Source organism: Manis javanica, chromosome 13 (assembly GCF_040802235.1).
Source record: "Manis javanica isolate MJ-LG chromosome 13, MJ_LKY, whole genome shotgun sequence".
Classification (NCBI taxonomy): domain Eukaryota; kingdom Metazoa; phylum Chordata; class Mammalia; order Pholidota; family Manidae; genus Manis; species Manis javanica.
In genome coordinates, this window is record NC_133168.1 from 85,405,653 (window position 1) to 85,425,518 (window position 19,866).

Here is a 19,866-nt window from a genome sequence, read left to right on the forward strand (position 1 = left end):
GGACGAGGACAACAGACTGCTATTAGTGAGAATTGCTAAATCAAGGTAGAAACAGGGCCTTGGGGGCAAATGAAGGTCCTTGATGTAAGCATTGCTGCTATTCGAGAGGTGGTTTGATTAACACCCAGTGCAGCATTAGAGCAGCTGTTTTCACCTTGTAACTTTTTTCAAGCCGTGCTGGGCCCTGTGCAGAAGAGTCACTGAGACGCATCGGACTGTGCTGCATTGTGGCCGTGAACTCTGGCCTTTGTGTGGCAGTCTGTTGTGAAAACTTCCTCTCCTCTTCCAGGCTGGGCACTCAGGATCTGTTTGCCTGGCCCTCTCCCTTCTGCTGTGATGGACACTTAGCTTGGCTATTGTGAATAGTGCTGTGATAAACATAGGGGTGCACATGTCTTTTTTAAACTGGGCTTCTGTATTCTATTATTTATTTCTGTATGTATGTATGTCAGTATGTATGTATCTATGTATTTAGTTAGTTGCTTACTTATTTATTTGTTATTTATTTATTTATCATTAGTCTACAATTACATGGGTAACATTATGTTTAGTAGACTCCCCCCATCACCAATTTACCAAAGGGTAAGGGACTAGGAAGTCTGGTTGGGAAGGGAGGGAGAAAGGTGGAAAGGGGCATTACGATTAGCTCACATAATGTGGGGGAGGGGTCCCATGGGGAAGTCAGTATAGTACAGAGAATTCAAGTAGTGATTCTATAGCATCTTTCTATGCTGATGGACAGTGACTGTAATGGAGTATGTGGGGGGGACTTGATGATCTGGGCACTCTAGTAACCATAATGTTGCTCATATAATTGTAGATTGGTTATTGTGAATAGTGCTGTGATAAACATAGGGGTGCACGTGTCTTTTTTAAACTGGGCTACTGTGTTCTTTATTTGTGTGTGTATGTATGTATGTATTCATTCATTTATTATGTGTCTATCTATCTATCTATCTACCTTTCTGTCATTAATATACAATTAGATGAGTAACATTATGTTTACTAGACTCGCCCCATCACAAAGATGCCCCCAGATACCCCATTGCAGTCAATGTCCATGAGCATAGGAAGATACTGTAGAATCCCTACTTGTCTTCTCTATGTTGTACAGCCCTCCCTGTGACCCCTCTCCCACATTATACGTGCTAATCGTAATGCGCACTTTCTTTCCCTCTCCTCTTATGCCTCCATTCCCAACTGTCCACCCCAGTCCCTTTCCGTTTGGTAACTGTTAGTCCATTCTTGGGTCCTGTGAATCTGGTGCTGTTTTTCTCATTCAGTTTCTTTTGGTTCTCCTTATCCAGAGGTTAGTGAAATCATTTGGTACTTGTCTTTCTCTGCCTGGCTTATTTCACTGAGCATAATACCTTCTAGCTCCATCCATGTTATTGTAAATGGTAGGATTTGTTTTCTTCATATGGCAGAATAATTTTCCACTGCTCATCTTCTGATGGACACTTAGCTTGGCTATTGTGAATAGTGCTGTGATAAACATAGGGGCGCACGTGTCTTTTTTAAACTGCGTTGCTGCATTCTTTATGTATTTATTTATGTATGTATGTATGTATTCATTCATTCATTATCTGTCTAAATGTCTTTCTTTCTGTCATTAATATACAGTTACATGAGTAACATATTTACTAGACTCCCCCATCACGAAGATGCCCCCAGATACCCCATTACAGTCTCTATCCATGAGCATAGTAAGATACCGTAGAATCCCTACTTGTCTTCTCTGTGTTGTACAGCCCTCCTTGTGACCCCCCTCCCACATTATACGTGCTTATCATAATGCACGCTTTCTCTCCCTCTCCCCTTATCCCTCCATTTCCAACTATCCACCCCAGTCCCTTTCCCTTCGGTAACTGTTAGTCCATTCTTGGGTTCTGTGAATCTATCTGGTACTGTTTTGATCATTCAGTTTCTCTTGGTTCTCCTTCTCCACAGGTTAGTGAAATCATTTGATATTTGTCTTTCTCTGCCTGGCTTATTTCTCTGAGCATAATACCCTCTATCTCCATCCATGTTCTTGTAAATGGTGGGATTTGTTTTCTTCATATGGTTGAATAGTATTCCACTGTTCATCTACTGATGGACACTTAGCTTGGCTATTGTGAATAGTGCTGTGATAAATATAGGGGTGCACATGTCATTTTAAACTGGTATGCTGCATTCTACTATTTATTTATTTATCTACTTATTTGTTTGTTTGTCACTGATCTGCAATTACATGGGTAATGTTATGTTTAGTAGACTCCCCCCATCACCAATTTACCAAAGGGTAAGGGACTAGGAAGTCTGGTTGGGAAGAGAGGGAGAAGGGTGGAAAGGGGCATTACGATTAGCTAGCATAATGTGGGAGTGGTCCCACGGTGTAGTCTGTATAGTACAGAGAATGTGGCTGTGTGATGGGTGGAGCAGATGCGGAGGAGGCCATTCCAGATGTGCAGACTGGTGGTAGGGTATCTGTGGGCTGAATCTCCTTTAGCACCATCACCATTCCTGGTTGAGGGGCAGAGGCCCTTCTTCCTGTATATGACACAGAGCGATTAGATTGCAGGCAGGGGCCCACTTCTCCAGATAGCGGAGACCCCAGTGTGCCTTGATGATAAGAATACACCTGGCTCCCTTGCTGGTAAAGAAGTGACAGGCTGTATCCCTGATTTGGAATGTGAGGTGGTGCTCCCTGAACAAGGCTGGCAGAAAGTGAACGATGCAGAGGTACCATGTTACTGGCATCTGAAGTCTTACCATATTGGGCTGCCATAGACATGGCTGTGTTCTGGTCAGTCATAGTCGCAGTGAAGTCTCCAAGGGAAGAGGACTTCTTTTCAGTGCTTCCTGTCATGTCCCCCTCAAAACCACATGGGTAGGAAGCAGCTGAAGTGGAGATGTGGCTGTGGCCTATAACTCCAGACAATACAGCTGTGCTATAATGTTGGTAAATGTAGGCACTACCCTTGAGTGGGTGGAAAGAGGTGCCAGAGGCTGATGGCAGCAGCCATGTGAAACTGGAAGTGGGAGCAGAGACTCTGGACAAATTGTAGACACTTCTTGTTAAGGAAGAAACCACATGGCTCACCCCAGGAAGAGAGAGCTGCAGAGAATTTGCAGTTCCCAGTAAAAATGGATTTTGGAAATTTTATGTAGGGAAAAAAACCCGTGAGTCTGAAAATTCCGTCGGAGGAGTCACATGACCTTAAGGCTGCTGCTATCAGGAAGACTCTAAGGCCAACTCAAGGGTGATAGCAACAACCAGTCCATTTCTGACAGCTCTCAGTGCCGGAACAGTCTGGTATCCTTCAGTGCTCACGGCCTGTGCCCCCAGCTCGGACAGGTGTGCAGAAGGCCCGGGATAGGGGTTCCTAATGGTTCTCTAGGCTAGAAGCAAGCTTCTCCCTGCCCTTCTCCCCTGGGAGCCTGCATTAGTGTCTTGCCCTGTGCTGTTTCCTGACATTGAAGCAGCTTAGAGCTGGAGGTTCCTCAAGAGCTTGTGACACTCTTGTTTTACAAGTGAGAAACTGAGGCTTAGAGAGGTCAGATGGGCTTGTTCAGGTTCTCCCCTTCTGGTAGTGGCATTACCAGGTGACAGGAATCTAAATATCCTGACTTCCTTGCCAGGACGCTCTCTGAGCTTTACACTGCGAGACACCAGAAGAAATGGAACTTTTCATGTGGGGTTTTTTTTCCTCCTTTGGATAATAGCACAGCTGCTCCCTTTGTAATCCTCAGTGTCTCCCTTAGCTTGTGCAGTTCAAATGCTCTTACCCAGAGTTCACGTATGGCTTAGTCTACTTGGTAAATTAAAGAGTCCACTCTTACCGTCCTCAAGCCAGGTTTCTAATCCTCCCTCAAAATGACTACCTGAGAGTGAGTTTCTCAAAAAGTTCTTTTTGAGAGAAAAAAGTTATTTGTTCTCTCTCTGAGCTTCAGGTTATTCATCTATAAAGTGGTTATAATAGTAACAATGATGACAGTAATAATTCATACATGCGTAAAAGTGATATGTTACATATATGTGATTTATATAGAGGAAAATATAAGTTCTGGAAAGATAATGAGAAAAATCATGATAAACATGTATCACAAAATTAAAAAGAAATATAGAGATACTAATGAAATCTGGAGTATCTATTATGGATCAAGCATGAAAGCATAAGTTTACTAACAAATGAAGTTCTGTATCATATGTGCAATACTATGAAAGTGAATATTGCCTCGTGTATGTTAGTGAGCACTAGTAACCAAAAAACAGCCCACAGTAGAAGGTGATTTTGAATGAATTCTTAGACAGTATGTACATTCAGACAGAGAGGATAATAACAGTAAAACGTTGCATAAACAGCAAAATGCAATAAGTGTGCAAGTAGAGGTAGGTACAATTTTTATAGACAAATATTTCAGTAAAACCTGGTCTAAAGCAGAGAGCAAGATACTAAGTATAAAGGAATTCCATTATTGCGCCTTTTAGTAGCTGTCTGAATAATATTTGCCAGCAAGTAACAGATATCAAGCCTGGTTGGAATATATATATTTCACTTAATAGAATCAGATAAGAGAAAAGAACACTTAACAAGTATCATGAAGGTTTTAATATTTATCTTAAAACCTAGATTGCAGTCATCTTGAACACCTAGGTAAGTGTCATCCTGAAAGCCAAGAAAAACCAACAGGCCAGAATTAAATTAAATTTTTTTTAATGTTGGTAAACCCAAAGGAGTTCACAAAATTTTATTAGATAAATGTGGAATTAATGATGTGGGGCTTGATTTTTCCTTCTTAGACTAGCTAATATCCAAAAGGAAATAATGGCTGTTTATTAGTGTGCCCTCTGTATTAGGGAGAGAACGACTAACAATGAAAAACAGTCTTGACTTGGAACTCACTTATCAGAAAAGCAGTTAGTCCTGATTCAAGTTAGGAGATAACATTTTTTAAGAGACTTAATTTTACGTATAATAGGCAAAACATCTACTTAGTTTAAAAATCAGAATGACATAAAATAGTGAAAATTCTGTGTCCTTCCCTCTCCTGGATAACCACTTTGGTTAGTTTCTTGTTCATAGGAAGCATGATTTCTAAAACATACTTGTAAAATGTTTATATTCAAAACTGTAAGGTGCCCTCTGTGGTTCAGAAAGGCAATGGGAAGAAACAAACAGTTCTGTGTGATGTCTGACAAGCTCCTTTTTTCTGAGATGTGATACCCTATCTGGCCTTGCTCTCCTTCTGAGTCTACTCAGGGAAGCATTTGCTTAAATCAGCTGTGTTCTGCCCTGCTCTGAGCAGATTTCACTCTCTGTTTCTGCTTTAATTTAAAATCTCTGAATGCTTCAGTATTCGACTCAAACTACTCCATGCTTGCCTTCATTCCTGTATCTTCTCCACCCTCTCGGTTCCTGTCATCCTGTGCTGATGAAAACAATCTTCCACTTCCTTCCTTTTGAGTAGCCCAGTTCTCTGTATCCTCTCTCCCTACTTTCTCTTTTCACTTGGTTTAGATAGAACACTTGAAACTGTGTGGATATTACTGTTTGAACGTCATTAAACTAAAACATAGTAAATTTGAAACATTATTGGAGGGAGGCCACTACAGATGATATATCTCAGTATATCCTGCCAGTTTCCTACACTACCTTGTTTTCTCTGTTTCTGTAGAAACCCTTTCAACATGCCTCTGATTTCATTTTCTACGTGGGTGCCCTTTAAGACGCAATATTGGAAAAGAAAGAGACCAGAGAGAACTAATCTGCCCTCCTCATGGAACAGATGAGCAAAAACCAGATTTTTTGGAGAGTCGGTGACTTGTCCAAAGTCACACAGCCAGTAAATGTCAAAGTCAAAACTGAAATTAGGTCTCCAGATTTCTAGTTCAACACTTTCTCCCATTACTTCATGCTATTTTAAACCTGCTGCTCAATTTAGGGGCAAAAAAATCTAATGAAAATCTTTTAAAACTTTCTTTCCTCACCTGACATGATCAGAGAAGAAGAGGAAACATCAGCTGTCGATACAAGAGATGAGGAGAAGAAGCTAGAAGATGTCTGAGTGGCTGAAGCTGAAGAGCATGTGTGTCCAGGATGAAGATCACTGGTCACTGGCCACTTGCTATGGTCCAAGCCTATTTACAAACAACTCCGTGGAAACCCCAAGATTCTATAGGTGGTGATAGGTTGTTGGGAGAATGATGTCACAAGCTGACAGTTTAAAGGTACGAGGTTTCCAATAGGGAGGTCAGACTCCCAACGAGAAGACAGGATTGGATGGAGGGAGTAGTAGGTGAGCTAAAACACCACCTAAATGTCTGAGCTCTATGAAGGTGGAATCCTACAGGACAGGTGTGATTGCCTCACTCCCCCCAGGATCTTGTGTTAGGGAAATCATCTCAACATTTCTTAAAGATGTTCGTTAATATAAAAAACTAGTACTCATTTATAATATATTTTATAACATATCCTAACCATTATAAATTATATGTACTGTTAATTAATGTCCTTTGGAAGGAGCAACCTTTAGGTTGAACAGTTTCAGTTGTTCTGAAGTTATTCTGAAATTATATCAGTTGATCTGTTTAATGAACTTGCCCCTTTCTGGGAGCACAGGAAGGGATTAAGGAGCTCTTTTTGTAACTTGGTTCCAGAATTGGATGAACTTGTTGAGTGCACCTTGTGAGGAAAGATGTGGTCCAAGGATCTTTCCATTTGGTTTCCTCTCCTTGACTCCTGTCTTCCTTGGGCTGGGCTGTCGAAGCCAGGTTGCACTTGCATCTCTCTTCCTTGCTTTCCTTACTTTCTTCATTGTAGGCATTGTTTGTGGGACAAGCCTTGATCTGGTGTCCCTCGTACCCCATTGCAGTCACTGTCCATCAGTGTAGTATGATTCCAGAGAGTCACTATCTGTCTCATCTGTGCTACACTTTGGTCCACATGATCACCCCCACACCATGAGTACTAATCATAATACACCCCAATCCCCTTCTCCCTCCCTCCCCACCAGCCCTCCTACACCCCTCCCCTTTGGTACAAGCTAGTCCCTTCTTGGGGCCTGTGAATCTAATGCTCTTTTATTCCTTCAGATTTGCTTTGTTGTTATACTCCATAAATGAGGGAAATCATTTGGTATTTGTCTTTCTCTGCCTGACTTATTTCACTGAGAATAATACCCTCTAGCTCCATCCATATTGTTGCAAATGGTAGGATTTCTTTCGTTCTTATGTCTCAGTAGTATTCCATTGTGTATATGTATATCTTCTTTATCCATTTCATCTACTGATGGACGCTTAGGTTGCTTCCATTTCTTAGCTATTGAAAATAGTGCTACAGTAAACATAGGGATACATATGCCTTTTTGAATCTGGAAATTGTTTTCCTTGAGTATAAATTCCTAGGAGTGGGATTCTCCTGTCAAATGGTATTTCTATTTTTAATTTTTTGAAGAACCTCCATACTGCTTTCCACAATGGTTGAACTAGTTTACATTCCCACCAGGAGTGTAGGAGGATTCTCCATTCTCCACATCCTCGCCGGCATTTCTTGTTCCTAGTCTTTTCGATGTTAGCCGTCCTGACTGGTGTGAGGTGATATCTCATTGTGGTTTTAATTTGCATTTCCCTGATAATTACCGATGTGGAGCATCTTTTCATGTGCCTATTGGCCATCTGAATTTCTTCTTCAGAGAATTGTCTGTTCCTATCCTCCGCCCATTTTTTAATAGGGTTGTTTACTTTTTGGGTGCTGGGGTGTATGAGTTCTTTATATATTTTTCATGTTAACCCCTTGTCAGATATGTCATTTACAAATATATTCTCCCACACTGTAGGATGCCTTTTTGTTCTGCTGATAGTGTTCTTTGCTGTACAGAAGCATTTTAGCATGATTTAGTCCATTTGTTCATTTTTTATTTTGTTTCCCTTGCCCAAGGAGAGGCGTTCAGGAAAAAGTTGCTCATGTTTATATTCAAGAGATTTTGCCTATGTTGTCTTCAAGAATTTGTCATTTTATGACTGACATTCAGGTCTTTGATCCATTTTGAGTTTACTTTTGTGTACTCATTGTTGGGGTTCAACAATGAGCCAGTTTCATTCTCTTGCATGTAGCTGTCTAGTTTCGCCAACACCAGCTGTTGAACAGGCTGTCATTCCCCCACTGTATGTCCATGGCTCCTTTATCATATATTAATTAACCATATATGCTTGGGTCTCTAGTTTTTTCCATTGTTCTATGGGTCTGTTCTTGTGCCAGTACCAAATTGTCTTGATTACTGTGGCTTTGTTGTAGAGCTTGAAGTCAGGGAGCATAATCCCCCCCCACCCCTGCTTTATTCTTCTTTCTCAGAATTGCTATGGATATTCGGTCAATTATGTTTTTTAAAAAAGTTTTCTCGAAAACCCATCAACATCATCCACAACATCAAGGACAACACAACAACAAAAAGAAGGACAAAAACCACATGATCATCTCCATAGATGCTGAAAAAGATTTTGGCAAAATTCAACATCCATTCATCATAAAAACTCTTAACAGAATGGGTAGAGAGGGCAAGTACATCAACATAATAAAGTGCATATATGACAAACCCACAGCCGACATCATGGTTAACAGTGAGAAACTGAAAGCTTTTTGCCAAGACAGGGATGCCCACTCTGCCCTCTGTTATTCAACATAGTACTGGAGGTCCCAGCCACGGCAATCAGACAACACAAAGAAATAAAAGGCATCCAGATTGGTAAGGAAGAAGTCAAACTGTCACTATTTGCAGATGACATGATATTGTACATAAAAACCCTAAAAACTCCACTCTAAAACTACTAGAACTGATATCTGAATTCAGCAAAGTTGCAGGACACAAAATTAATACACAGAAATCTGTTGCTTTTCTATACAGTAACGATGAGCTAGCAGAAAGAGAAATCAGGAAAACAATTCCATTCACAATTGCATCAAAAAGAATAAAAGACCTAGGAATAAACCTAACCAAGGAAGTGAAAGACCTACACCCTGAAAACTACATGACACTCCTAAGAGAAGTTCAAAAGGACACTAACAAATGGAAACATCCCATGCTCTTGGCTAGAAAGAATTAATATTGTCAAAATGGCCATCCTGCCTAAAGCAATCTACAGATTCAAAGCATTCCCTATCAAAATACCAAAAGCATTCTTCAACGAACTGGAACAAATAGTTCTAAAATTAATATCTAACGACAAAAGACCTCGAATAGCCAAAGCAATCCTGAGCTTTGGCTATTCTCTGTCCCCACCCCATCCCGCAGTAAAGGTAAATAATTTTATTTCTGATGTATCCTTCCAGAATTTCTTTATGCATATATAAGCACATGTAAATATGTATTCTTATTTAGTCCTTCCCTCCGTTTCTTTTTAATTTTGCACAAAAGTGAGCATAACATACGCTGTTCAATATTTGCTTTCTTCAAATATATTTTGGAGATCACTTCAGATTGGTACATACAAAGCATCTTCACTCATCTTTCCCTTTCTTTTTAAACACCTGTGTAATGCTTTGTTGTGGAGGGCTCACTGCAATTCATTAAACCAGTCCCTTGTTGATGGGCATTAGGCTGGTCCTAGTCTTCTGTTATTACACCTTGACAGTGAATAATCTTGTGTGCCTGCCATTTCCTGTATCTGTTAGATTAACAGAAGTGGAATTCCTGGGTCACAGGCCATATGAATGTGTCACTTGGTTAGTCACAAGTTTCCTACTAGAGTGGTTGAAAATTATCCAAAATTTGTACCAGTATTTTCTAATCTTGGTGCTTCTGGCACACCTGGTCCCAAATGTTTCAGTATCATGACATGCTTAAAAATTATGGAGGTCCCCCAAGAGCTTTTGTTCCTGTGGGTTGTAGCTGTCAAGTTGCTCTGCGCTAGCATTTAGGCCTGGCAGAAGGTAAAAATATGTATTTGTTCAGCTATTTAAAAATATCAATAACACATTTGTTATTGTGTTAACGTAAGTAAGACATTTTTATTAAAAATGACCTAGGTTTTCCCAAACCAAAAGTTTAGTGAGAAGAGTGGCACATTTTACATTTTTGCACATCTCTTTAATGTCTGTCTCAATAGAAGACATCTGGCTCCTCACATCTGCTTCTGCATTCAGTCCACTGTGATTGCACACATGGCAGGGCGTCGGGAAACTTCTCTGGACTGGTGAAAGGAGGATGAGTGTGAAAAAGCCACAGAGTGTCTTGGTATGGTTGTTGTCAGCATCCTGCTGTTCTGTAACAAAATACCACAAGCTTTGTGGCTTAAAGCAATGCAAATGTATTAACTTAGAGTTTCAGAGGTCAGAGCCTCTCCAAAGGGATCTTACAGGGCTAAAATCATAGTGTTAGCAGGGGTGCACCTTATTTAGGAGAATCTGTTTCCCTGTCTTTTCAGCTCTGAGTGGCTGGCTCGTGGTCCCTTCATCCATCCTCAGAGCATAGTATTCCAGTCTGCCTGTCATCACACCGCCTTCTCCTCTGCTATAGCAATGGCTCCCTCTGTCTCCCTATCATAGGAACCCTTGGGATTGTATAATCTCTTCTCAAGATCTGTAAATTAATCACACCTGCAAAGCCCCTTTTACCATACGAGTAACATTATTTGGGGGCCATTATTCAGTTTGCTACAACTGTAGAAACATTTTGACCTTGTGCAGCACTTGGAGGTTCCCAGATCATACATACAGAACAGCTGTAGTAGAGGAAGCAGAGAGTGGCATGTGTGCGGTGCATGCAGCCTAAACTTGTAGTGTAAAGTGGCACTGAATCACATTACTGAAACATGGCTCTCACCTCCTATCTCCTGTCACCTTGGTGTCTGTGTTTCAGCTGGACTTGAGTGTATCTGGTTTGAGCCTGTAATTTTCCCTCCTCGTTCAGACCAGAGCTGTGTCAGAGTGGTGCCTAGAGCTCCTCATTCAGGACAAAATACTTGGCTTTCTTAAAGAGGTGGTGTGTAAGTGGTTACGACTCTTGCTCGGCCACACACTGAGTGCTCAGATCTCAGCTCCCACACTTATTATCCATGTGACTCCTAAGGGGCCTTCTGCCTGGACCCTCACCTAGTGCCTTTCAGGGACCTTCCTACCACCATTCCTCTTGCACATCATATGCTGCCTGCCTTCTGCCTCTGCCAGCTGACATAGAGATTTAGGTGATTGTGGTTTACTGAGCAGGGGCTGAGGGCAGCAGGAGTGGGCAGGAAAGGTCTCCAAGCAAGGGTGGTATCCAGCCAGAGTCAGCTTCTACCTGACCCCCTGGGAAGCTTTGGAGCAGGGATTGTGCTACTGCAGAGCTGGTCCCACGTTGGGGCAAGGGGCTGGCCTTTTGATTGCCATGTCTGCCAACCATTGGTGGAAGGTTGTCAGCCCCTGAGAGTTGTCCTAGGGAGTGGGGCTGTGTTAGTTAGCTCAGTATGCCTTAACAAAACAGCATAACCTGTTGAATACAAGGAGGATTTACTGATCACAGTTCTGGAGGCTGGTAAGTGCCAGGTCAAGGTGCTAGCCAGTTCAGTTCTTTCTGGTGATGCCCACTTCCTGGTTTGCAGACAGATGCCTTCTTACTGCATCCTCACCTGGTGGAAAGAGAGAGAGGAAGCCCTTTGGTATCTCTTTGTTTAAGGACAGATATCCCATTTTGAGGGCCCTGCCCTTGTGACTTTAACTAGACCTAGTCATCTGTCCAAACACCCCATCTGCAAAATACCATCACATGGGGCCAAGGGCGTCACATATGAATGGCAGAGGGGGAAGTGTGGGGGTACAGTTCAGCCCACAGCAGGGGCACAATTTCTGGGGAGAAGGCAGCTCCCATTCTGCTGAGGAGGAACCTCTGGGGAGCAGGGCCCCAGAATCCCCGGCTGCAGCCAACACTCACTGCAGCCGGAATGCTGCACACCAGGGTACTGGAGGTGACACTCGCAGTCACAGCTCCCTTGCCAATCGTCTGACTGCCCCACCACCTCTTCTGTGCTCCTGGGGCCTCATGCCCTCACCTAGAAGGAGTGCCAGGCGGTGAGAGAAGCTGCACACAGAAGCCACTGGTGGAGGGGGTCACGGAGGAGCTGGCTCAGCTCTGCTTTGTGTCTCTGCTTATCTGCATCCTGTAGCCATCCTATGGGGATCTGCATTGTTTTCACAATTCCAGTGATCAGTCTGGGAGGAGTGTGAGCCTTGCTCCTTCCTGTCTCGTGTCTTGAAGTCAGTGGCACCTGGGCTTCAGTTGACGTGTGGTGGTGTGTTTTGCCCTTTCCAGCCTCTTCTGACCTGGTGTTAGCACTGACCTTGCAGTTGTATTTACTCCTCGACCCAGGCGTTCCAAGGGCCCCAGTGGGGCCCTTCCACAGGCAGGAGTCAGGAAGGCCCGAGGCTTTACCCTCGCCAAGCCCTTGCTTCCCCTTTGGTTCCCACCGTGGGTACCGGGGCCTGGAATTCCTGCCTGGGGACCCTGCTCCCACAGCCAGCACAGAAGCTGGTTTCCTGAGGGCTGGCCAAGGTCGGGGAGGGCAGAGCTTGGAATTGTATCTCTGCAGTGCAGCCTGAAGGCCAAGGGGGGAAGCAGAGGCACCGGGCAGGCCGCAGTCCTGGCTTACGTGCTCTGACCCTCTCTACGCTCTGGTTCTAAGTTTGATGCTTGCCTTCCCATTTATTATAAAGCCATAGGTTAGAATATATTTTACTGAACACTCTGTAAGCTTCAAATACTTAGACTAGTACTGCCCAATGGGACTTTGTGTGATGATGATGATGATGTTCTATAATATGGAATGTGGCTATTGAGTACTTGAAATGTGGCTAATACAATGAAGGGGCTGGATTTTAAATTTATTTAATTGAAGAGTTACATGCGGCCAGTGGCTGCTGTACTGGACAGTGCAGATAATCCACATTGTGTGCGGGCCTCCACTTGTACTCTGGTCCTGGGCCCTGCATGTGTTAGGGTGGCCCTGAGTATATCCGAGAAGAGTGCTCATCCTGCACCCCTAATAGAAGGTCCTTGGGGGTAGTGTGATCACATGTCCTGTGATGAGCTCTGAACCGTCCACCATGAGCATGTGTGTGGAGTGGCTCACACCATGTCTGAACTCTGCCAAGTCTCATTTGGTGGGAAGTCCCATCCTCTCTGTTCATAGGCCCAGCTGCCATTTTCACAGAAGACCACCAGTGGTCTCAGAAAATAAACAGATCTCTGGAGACCAGTAGGAGTTGGAACCAGGGTGCAGAACATTTGCCATTAAGATGTGAGAGCAGAGGATTGGGGAGTAAGGAAGGACAGGTTTGCACTTTGCCAATGCCCCTGGCTTTCTAGGGAGCTGGACGTCAGATGTGATAGGCACAGTTGGGACATTTCCTGCTGAAATCACCTTCATGATGGCAGCAGCCAGCAGCAGATCAGTGGCCTTCAAGGGTGGTTTCTGTCCTTCCCGAGGTGGCTTTACCGACCCAGTTTGCTCTCTCTTACAGCGCCCCCCACCGAGAGTTGGCTGTGCTGCGGTGCCACAAATCAGATGCATTTTGCAGCCTCAGGAAATGGGACGAGGCCTTTGTGGCTGCCAAGGAATGTCTCCGGTGGGACCCAACCTGTGGGAAGGTATGGTGACAGCTGGGGGCTGCTGCCTCCTTCCCACCCTTACTTTTAAAATGGAGATGCCAGGGGGTGCCTCTCATTCAGCCCTCAGTGATTCAGGCCGATGCCCAGAGGGCACCAGAGTGGGAGAAGAGTGACAGCAGTGGTGGCCACTGGTTGTCCCTGTGAAGTGCCCGTGTAGGGGAGAGCAGAGCTGGGCCTCCTGGTTGGTGGAGTGCTGGGGGGCGGTCACATCAAGTCAAACCCCCATAGGGATTGCCGTGGAGCTCATGTTCTTCTGATGTAGTTACACCAAAACGCATAGTCTGTTTATGTTCCTTGCTGCTTGCAAGTTTCATTCTAGCAAAGCCTTATTTCAAATGCAAGTTGTCTGGACAGCATGACACTGACTCTTGGAGAGCATTTCTAAGTGTAGAAAGCAGTCAGGGAAGTGTGAGAGACCTAACAGACCCTTTAAGGTCCTCCCAAAGGTCAGTAAATGATGGTTTGATTGTTTCTCAGCAAAGATGCCCAGAGCGCTCCCTCTGCCCACACCCTGGAGGGTTCCCCACTGTCCGGCTGGAATGGGGTGGGATGGGCATCACCCTCGGGCTGTGCCCGCAGCCCCAGGGGGGCGGCTCTGGCTGTAGTCAGAGGATTCGAGGGGGTCTTGGACAGTGCTTTGGGCTCTCTTCTGCGTGTCCCCACCTGTAGCTGCCCTGGATGCCCAGCACCCTGGGCCGTGCCCCCATCCCTACCCGGGCACCTGCAGGTCTCCTGCATTCCTCCCTCTTCCCATCCCTCCCCAAAATGTCCTCTGTAGGAGAGGAAGAAAACCTTTTCTGTCTACCTTCTTTAGATTCAGTGGCTGGTGCCCTGCAAGTTAGACGGGCCGGAGAAAGATGAACAAGAGGAGAGCATACAAATGTTACTTGATAGTAACTTTTTTGTGACACAGGGGCCTTCCTAAAAATAAACGAAGACCCCAAAGAGGTAGGCAGGCCTGAGAGTGTGTATTGCATTTTTACCAAAGAGTGATACATTGCAGAGACATGACAAGACAAAGGAAAGGGGCCCTGAACTTCCAGGGGCTGCAAGCTGTGGGCAGGGAAAGTATGGAAACTGAAGGACGACAGGGACCATCCAAGGAAGAGCTGTTTGCGCAGGTCCCTCCCAGACCGCCAGTCTGCCCGCTGCACAGCCAGGAACATCCCCAGGAGTGGGGCGGGGGGGCGGTGGAGGCAGTCCTCAGGAGTTTGTGTTTTCGGTCAGAGAGGGGGAGGTCCTTCTTTTGAATCTCAGTTGCCTTCAGCTCAAAATAATCCTTATACCAGAGCTTGAATTTTAAACTTTCAGAGACTTTTGAGTACTACTCAATGGACAAGGGAAAATATTTCAGCAAGGTGAAGTTGACGTGTGTGTGTATTGTCCTCAGAAAAACATGGATTTTCTATTTTAACTTAACTATAAAATGCTGAACTAATTAATGTAGGTCAAATCTGTTGAATACAGGTTCAATTTATGCCTCCAGTGCCTATCAAAAAAGCAAAGTTAATGGGAAAACCACTCAACTCACCAGAGTTCTATCTTTGATCAAAATCTAAGTTTTTGACCAATGTTGCTCTTTAAAAACCAGCTCTGGTGAACGCCGCACTCGGAGTGTCCGACGGCCGCTCTCTAGGATGCGTCCTGAGGGAACAGTGTGATTGGTACGCAGAGAGCGATGTCAGAGAGGAACATGTCCTTCTGTGCCACGTCTAAGAGGAATTCCTCACGCAGACAGGGAGATACTAGAGTGATGAGGCTGGTCCATCTGTCAGACCTGCATGGCCAAGGTTAATCCTAATTAAAGGACTGGCTGCCAAATGTGTCCCTTCCTCTCTCACTCAGGCATACGCAGACAAAAGGGAGCCCGCGGCAGCCTAACAGCTCACTGTTACATTTTCTGTGACAACCTCACAAATGTTAAAGGAGCTATCGATGAAATTGTGTGTGTTGATTAAGAATGGGCCATATGAAATCATTTCCTCCCATCTGTTCAGCCAGAACTTGAAAATATTCATTCATCAGGAGTATTGTACCTGGAGTATCTGAATAAATGGATGGAGTTGACAGAGTTGACTTAATTAGGACTGTCTCAGCTTCCTAGGATAACCCAGTTTCTTTTGAAGTCCACGTGTACAATAAAGCAAGCTTGCTGTGACCCGGACTGTGGTTGAGACAGCACACAGGAAGGGTCAGACCACCACTTTGGGACTGGCCAGAATTTGGATCCTGTTTTCTCGTGCTGGGCGCTGAGTGGCTTTGCTTAAATTACTTTATCACCCTGTGCTTTATGTTTTCCATCTAGGAAATGGGAATAATAAAAGTGTACTTCGTAGTGGTGTTGTGAGAATCAGATGAGTTAATTTATGCTCAGTGTTTAGAAGAGTAACTGGCAAGCTGTAAGTGTTCAATAAGCATGGCTATCATTTATGCTATTGTCCATTTCTGATATTCTTCCCAACTCTACCATCACAACAGATAAAGTGGGTTAAGTCCTAACTTCAAAATAATCATCTGGTGGCCTTGGAGAAGTCATTTATTATCAGTGAAAACTTGTGGAGCTGTAAGGCTATTCTTGCATGGTGGCATCTGTTCTTTTTCCCCCTGTTTTGTTGAAATATAGTCCATATACAACATTACAGTGGTATGGTGGCATCTGCTTTTAAACCAAGCTAGCTAAAACATGTGAAACAGCACCTGGAAGATAAATAGTTGATATGCATAGTCCAGGCTAAAATGGTGGCAGGGGGAAACATAAAATACTTTTTTTCTTTAAAGGAAAGAATAAGAAAAAAAAAGAGGAAAAGAAAGAAATACAGCTAGGGATCTAATAAAGGAAGTGGTACACTATTCAAATTGACGCCTTTGAAATGTGACAGAGTCAGAAAGAAATGAGAGACTGTGGTGTCCCCCACCTCCCAAATGCACCCCTAACTTCTACTCTACCTCCAACAGATGGAAGACAGATTGGGAGCGGTCATCTTTCTCCAATTTGGAGAAATGTGCATTCAGAGGATATGAAAAGAACCCAGGGAAAATGTGAAGAAAATGTCATAAAGAACGCAACAGGTAGTCCTAACAAATGAAAGAAAGAAGGGAACTAAAATATATAATACAGAAAAAGTTACCCAAATGAAAATGATGTAACAAATTGATTAAATGTGTTATACAGTGTGTCCTAGGGTAAACTAATAATAATGGCAAACACAGATACATCTTACTAAAATTTCAATTTCAAGGATCGAGATTATTTTCTTCAGGAATACAGGCAGAAAAATCAAGTTGAGCATAAAGGTAAAAATCAGGCTGGCCTCAGACTTCTCTACAGAAATATTTATTGTCAGAAGCAGTGGTGTAGTGTATTTAAGTTATTTGGGATGGAGATAGGATAAAAGAGGGTTGGCATAAAAATCCTAAGTGAAACCAAGAGGGCAAACAGATTTAATGGCAACTGGATTATATGGAAAAAATCAAGAACTGTAATTTATGGTTAAATTACTTAATATTTATAAAGCACTTGGTGCCTGGCATATAGAAAGCACTATGTAAATGTTAATTGATTCATGAAATAAGAATAAAATGCATCATATGAAACCCATCAGCTCTTCTTTTCTTTCCCTCCATGCTTTTTTTTTTCATTAAGGTATCATTGAAATACTACAACACTGTGGTTCAGCAGTTACCCATACTTTTAAATCCTGACCCCCTCTAGTGTGGTTACCATCTATAAACATAGAAAGATGTTACCAAATCATTGACTGTATTCTCCACACTGTACTACTGTCCCCGTGACCAACATACTGTGACTGAGAATTATTGTGCCCCTTTATCCCCTCCCCCTCCCACCAGCCTGCCCCAACCCCTCCCACTTGGTAACCACTAGTCACTTCTCAGTGTCTCTGAGTCTGCTTCTGTTTTGCTTTATTTTTATATTCCACAAAAAAATGAAATCATAACCTATGAGCTCTTTGTAGTAAAACCTACCTTAGGAGAAGCCTGGATAAGAGTATAGGTGGATGCACTGAACCCATTTACACACAGAACTAAAATTAAATCAGTGTGGGAAATGTGATTCCAGAAAGTCCATATTCTAATTATTGAAAATTTAAAAGTAATAGTAAAGCATGACCTCTTCTTGAACATATCTCCGTGGGCAAGGGAAACAAATGCAAAAATGAACAAATGGGACTATATCAAGCTGAAAAGCTTCTGTACAGCAAAGGACACCATCAATAGAACAAAAAGGTATCCTACAGTATGGGAGAATATATTCGTAAATGACAGATCCGATAAAGGGTTGACATCCAAAATATATAAAGAGCTCACACACCTCAACAAACAAAAAGCAAATAACCCAATTAAAAAATGGGCAGAGGAGCTGAATAGACAGTTCTCTAAAGAAGAAATTCAGATGGCCAACAGACACATGAAAAGATGCTCCACATCACTTGTCATCAGAGAAATGCAATTTAAAACCACAATGAGATATCATCTCACACCAGTAAGGATGGCTACCATCCAAAAGACAAACAACAACAAATGTTGGCGAGGTTGTGGAGAAAGGGGAAACTTCCTACACTGCTGATGGGAATGTAAATTAGTTCAACCATTATGGAAAGCAGTATGGAGGTTCTTCAAAATGCTCAAAATAGAAATACCATTTGACCCAGGAATTCCACTTCTAGGAATTTACCCCAAGATGCAGCACTCCAGTTTGAAAAAGACAGATGCACCCCTATGCTTATCGCTGCACTATTTACAATAGCGAAGAAATGGAAGCAACCTAAATGTCCATCAGTAGATGAATGGATAAAGAAGATGTACGTATACACAATGGAATATTACTCAGCCATAAGAAAGAAACAAATCCTACCATTCGCAACAACATGGATGGAGCTAGAGGGTATTATGCTCAGTGAAATAAGCCAGGCAGAGAAAGACAAGTACCAAATGATTTCACTCATATGTGGAGTATAAGAACAAAAGAAAACTGAAGGAACAAAACAGCAGCAGAAACACAAAACCCAAGAATGGACTAATAGTTACCAAAAAGAAAGGAACTGGGGAGGACGATAAGGGCGGGAAGGGAGGGGATATGGGTGGGAAAAAAAGAAAGGGGGCATTACAATTAGCATGTATAGTGGGGGGGGCACAGAGAGGACTGTGCAACAGAGAGAAGACAAGTAGTGATTTTACAGCATCTTACTATGTTGATGGACAGTGACTGTGAACGGGGATGTGGGGGGAACTTGGTGAAGGGGGGAGCCTAGTAAACATAATGTCCTTCATGTAATTGTAGATTAATGATACCAAAATAAAATTTTAAAAATATTTTAAAAAAAATTTTTTAAGAAAAGTAATAGTAAAGCAATAGGAGATATACTGCAGAACTGAGAAGATGTGTCAGTGCACTAATTTCCTTGCTTTTATATAGATAGTCAATAGATTATACCTAAAGTTAATGAATCAAGAAATAGAGCTTTCCTATTATTCATGTGTTTAGATAGTAATATGGGGACCTATATGTGTCAGGCATTATTCTAAGGAGTGTGGATTTAACTACATACAAAGGCATATAAGAGCAGTGCGCCTTTACTTTATATTCAATTAGGAGCCCATGCAGTTAGATAAGATTAAAAGAAACAGATGGACCTTTCAGTGAAAGAGTCCCAAATATATATGGGACATGATAAAGATGTCATTTCAAACCGATTATAGTAGATGATAATTCAGTAAATGTGATGGGAAATTAGCAGGCCAAAATAAATTCCAAATGAGGCAAAAATTAAAAGACAATTAATCCATTCAAGTATTAGAATAAAGCTTTGTTGAATTTATTACCTTGGAATTTGAAAAGTCCTTTTGAAATAAGACATACAACAGAGAATTCACAAAATTAAAGATTAATATATTTAATTATAAAAATATTAAGCATTTCTATACAGAAAAATGCATCATAAACTAATAAGCCATCAACAAATGAAGAAATTTTGTTTGACAAAGGACTAATTTCTTTAATATGTAAAGAACCTATAAAAATTAATAAGATAATTTAGGTGTGATAATACTCATAATGCTTTTTGTTTTCCTGTTTTTTAAGTCAGTAAGAAAAAGGCAAGCAATTTAGAAAAATGAGTAAGGGATCTGATCAAAAACTGCATCATAATGGCTAGTAAGTATTAGATAAGATCTTTCAACCTCATTCATAATAAAAAGAAGTGCAAATTAAAATGAGTTTCAGGT

At 42.5% G+C, this 19,866-nt stretch overlaps 1 long non-coding RNA gene across 4 annotated transcripts in view; it reads left to right on the forward strand.

Annotated features, from left to right (window-relative positions):
• The window catches only part of LOC140845554 (uncharacterized), a 138,942-nt gene that overhangs the window by 95,803 nt on the left and 23,273 nt on the right, over window positions 1-19,866 (forward strand). For 3 of the 4 annotated variants that reach the window (XR_012124391.1, XR_012124390.1, XR_012124388.1), the window contains exon 3: window positions 13,476-13,602. This is a non-coding gene — a long non-coding RNA (uncharacterized lncRNA). Of the gene's footprint in view, window positions 1-13,475; window positions 13,603-16,578; window positions 16,693-19,866 lie in introns of all 4 variants that reach the window. The other variant, XR_012124389.1, reaches the window with a different exon arrangement.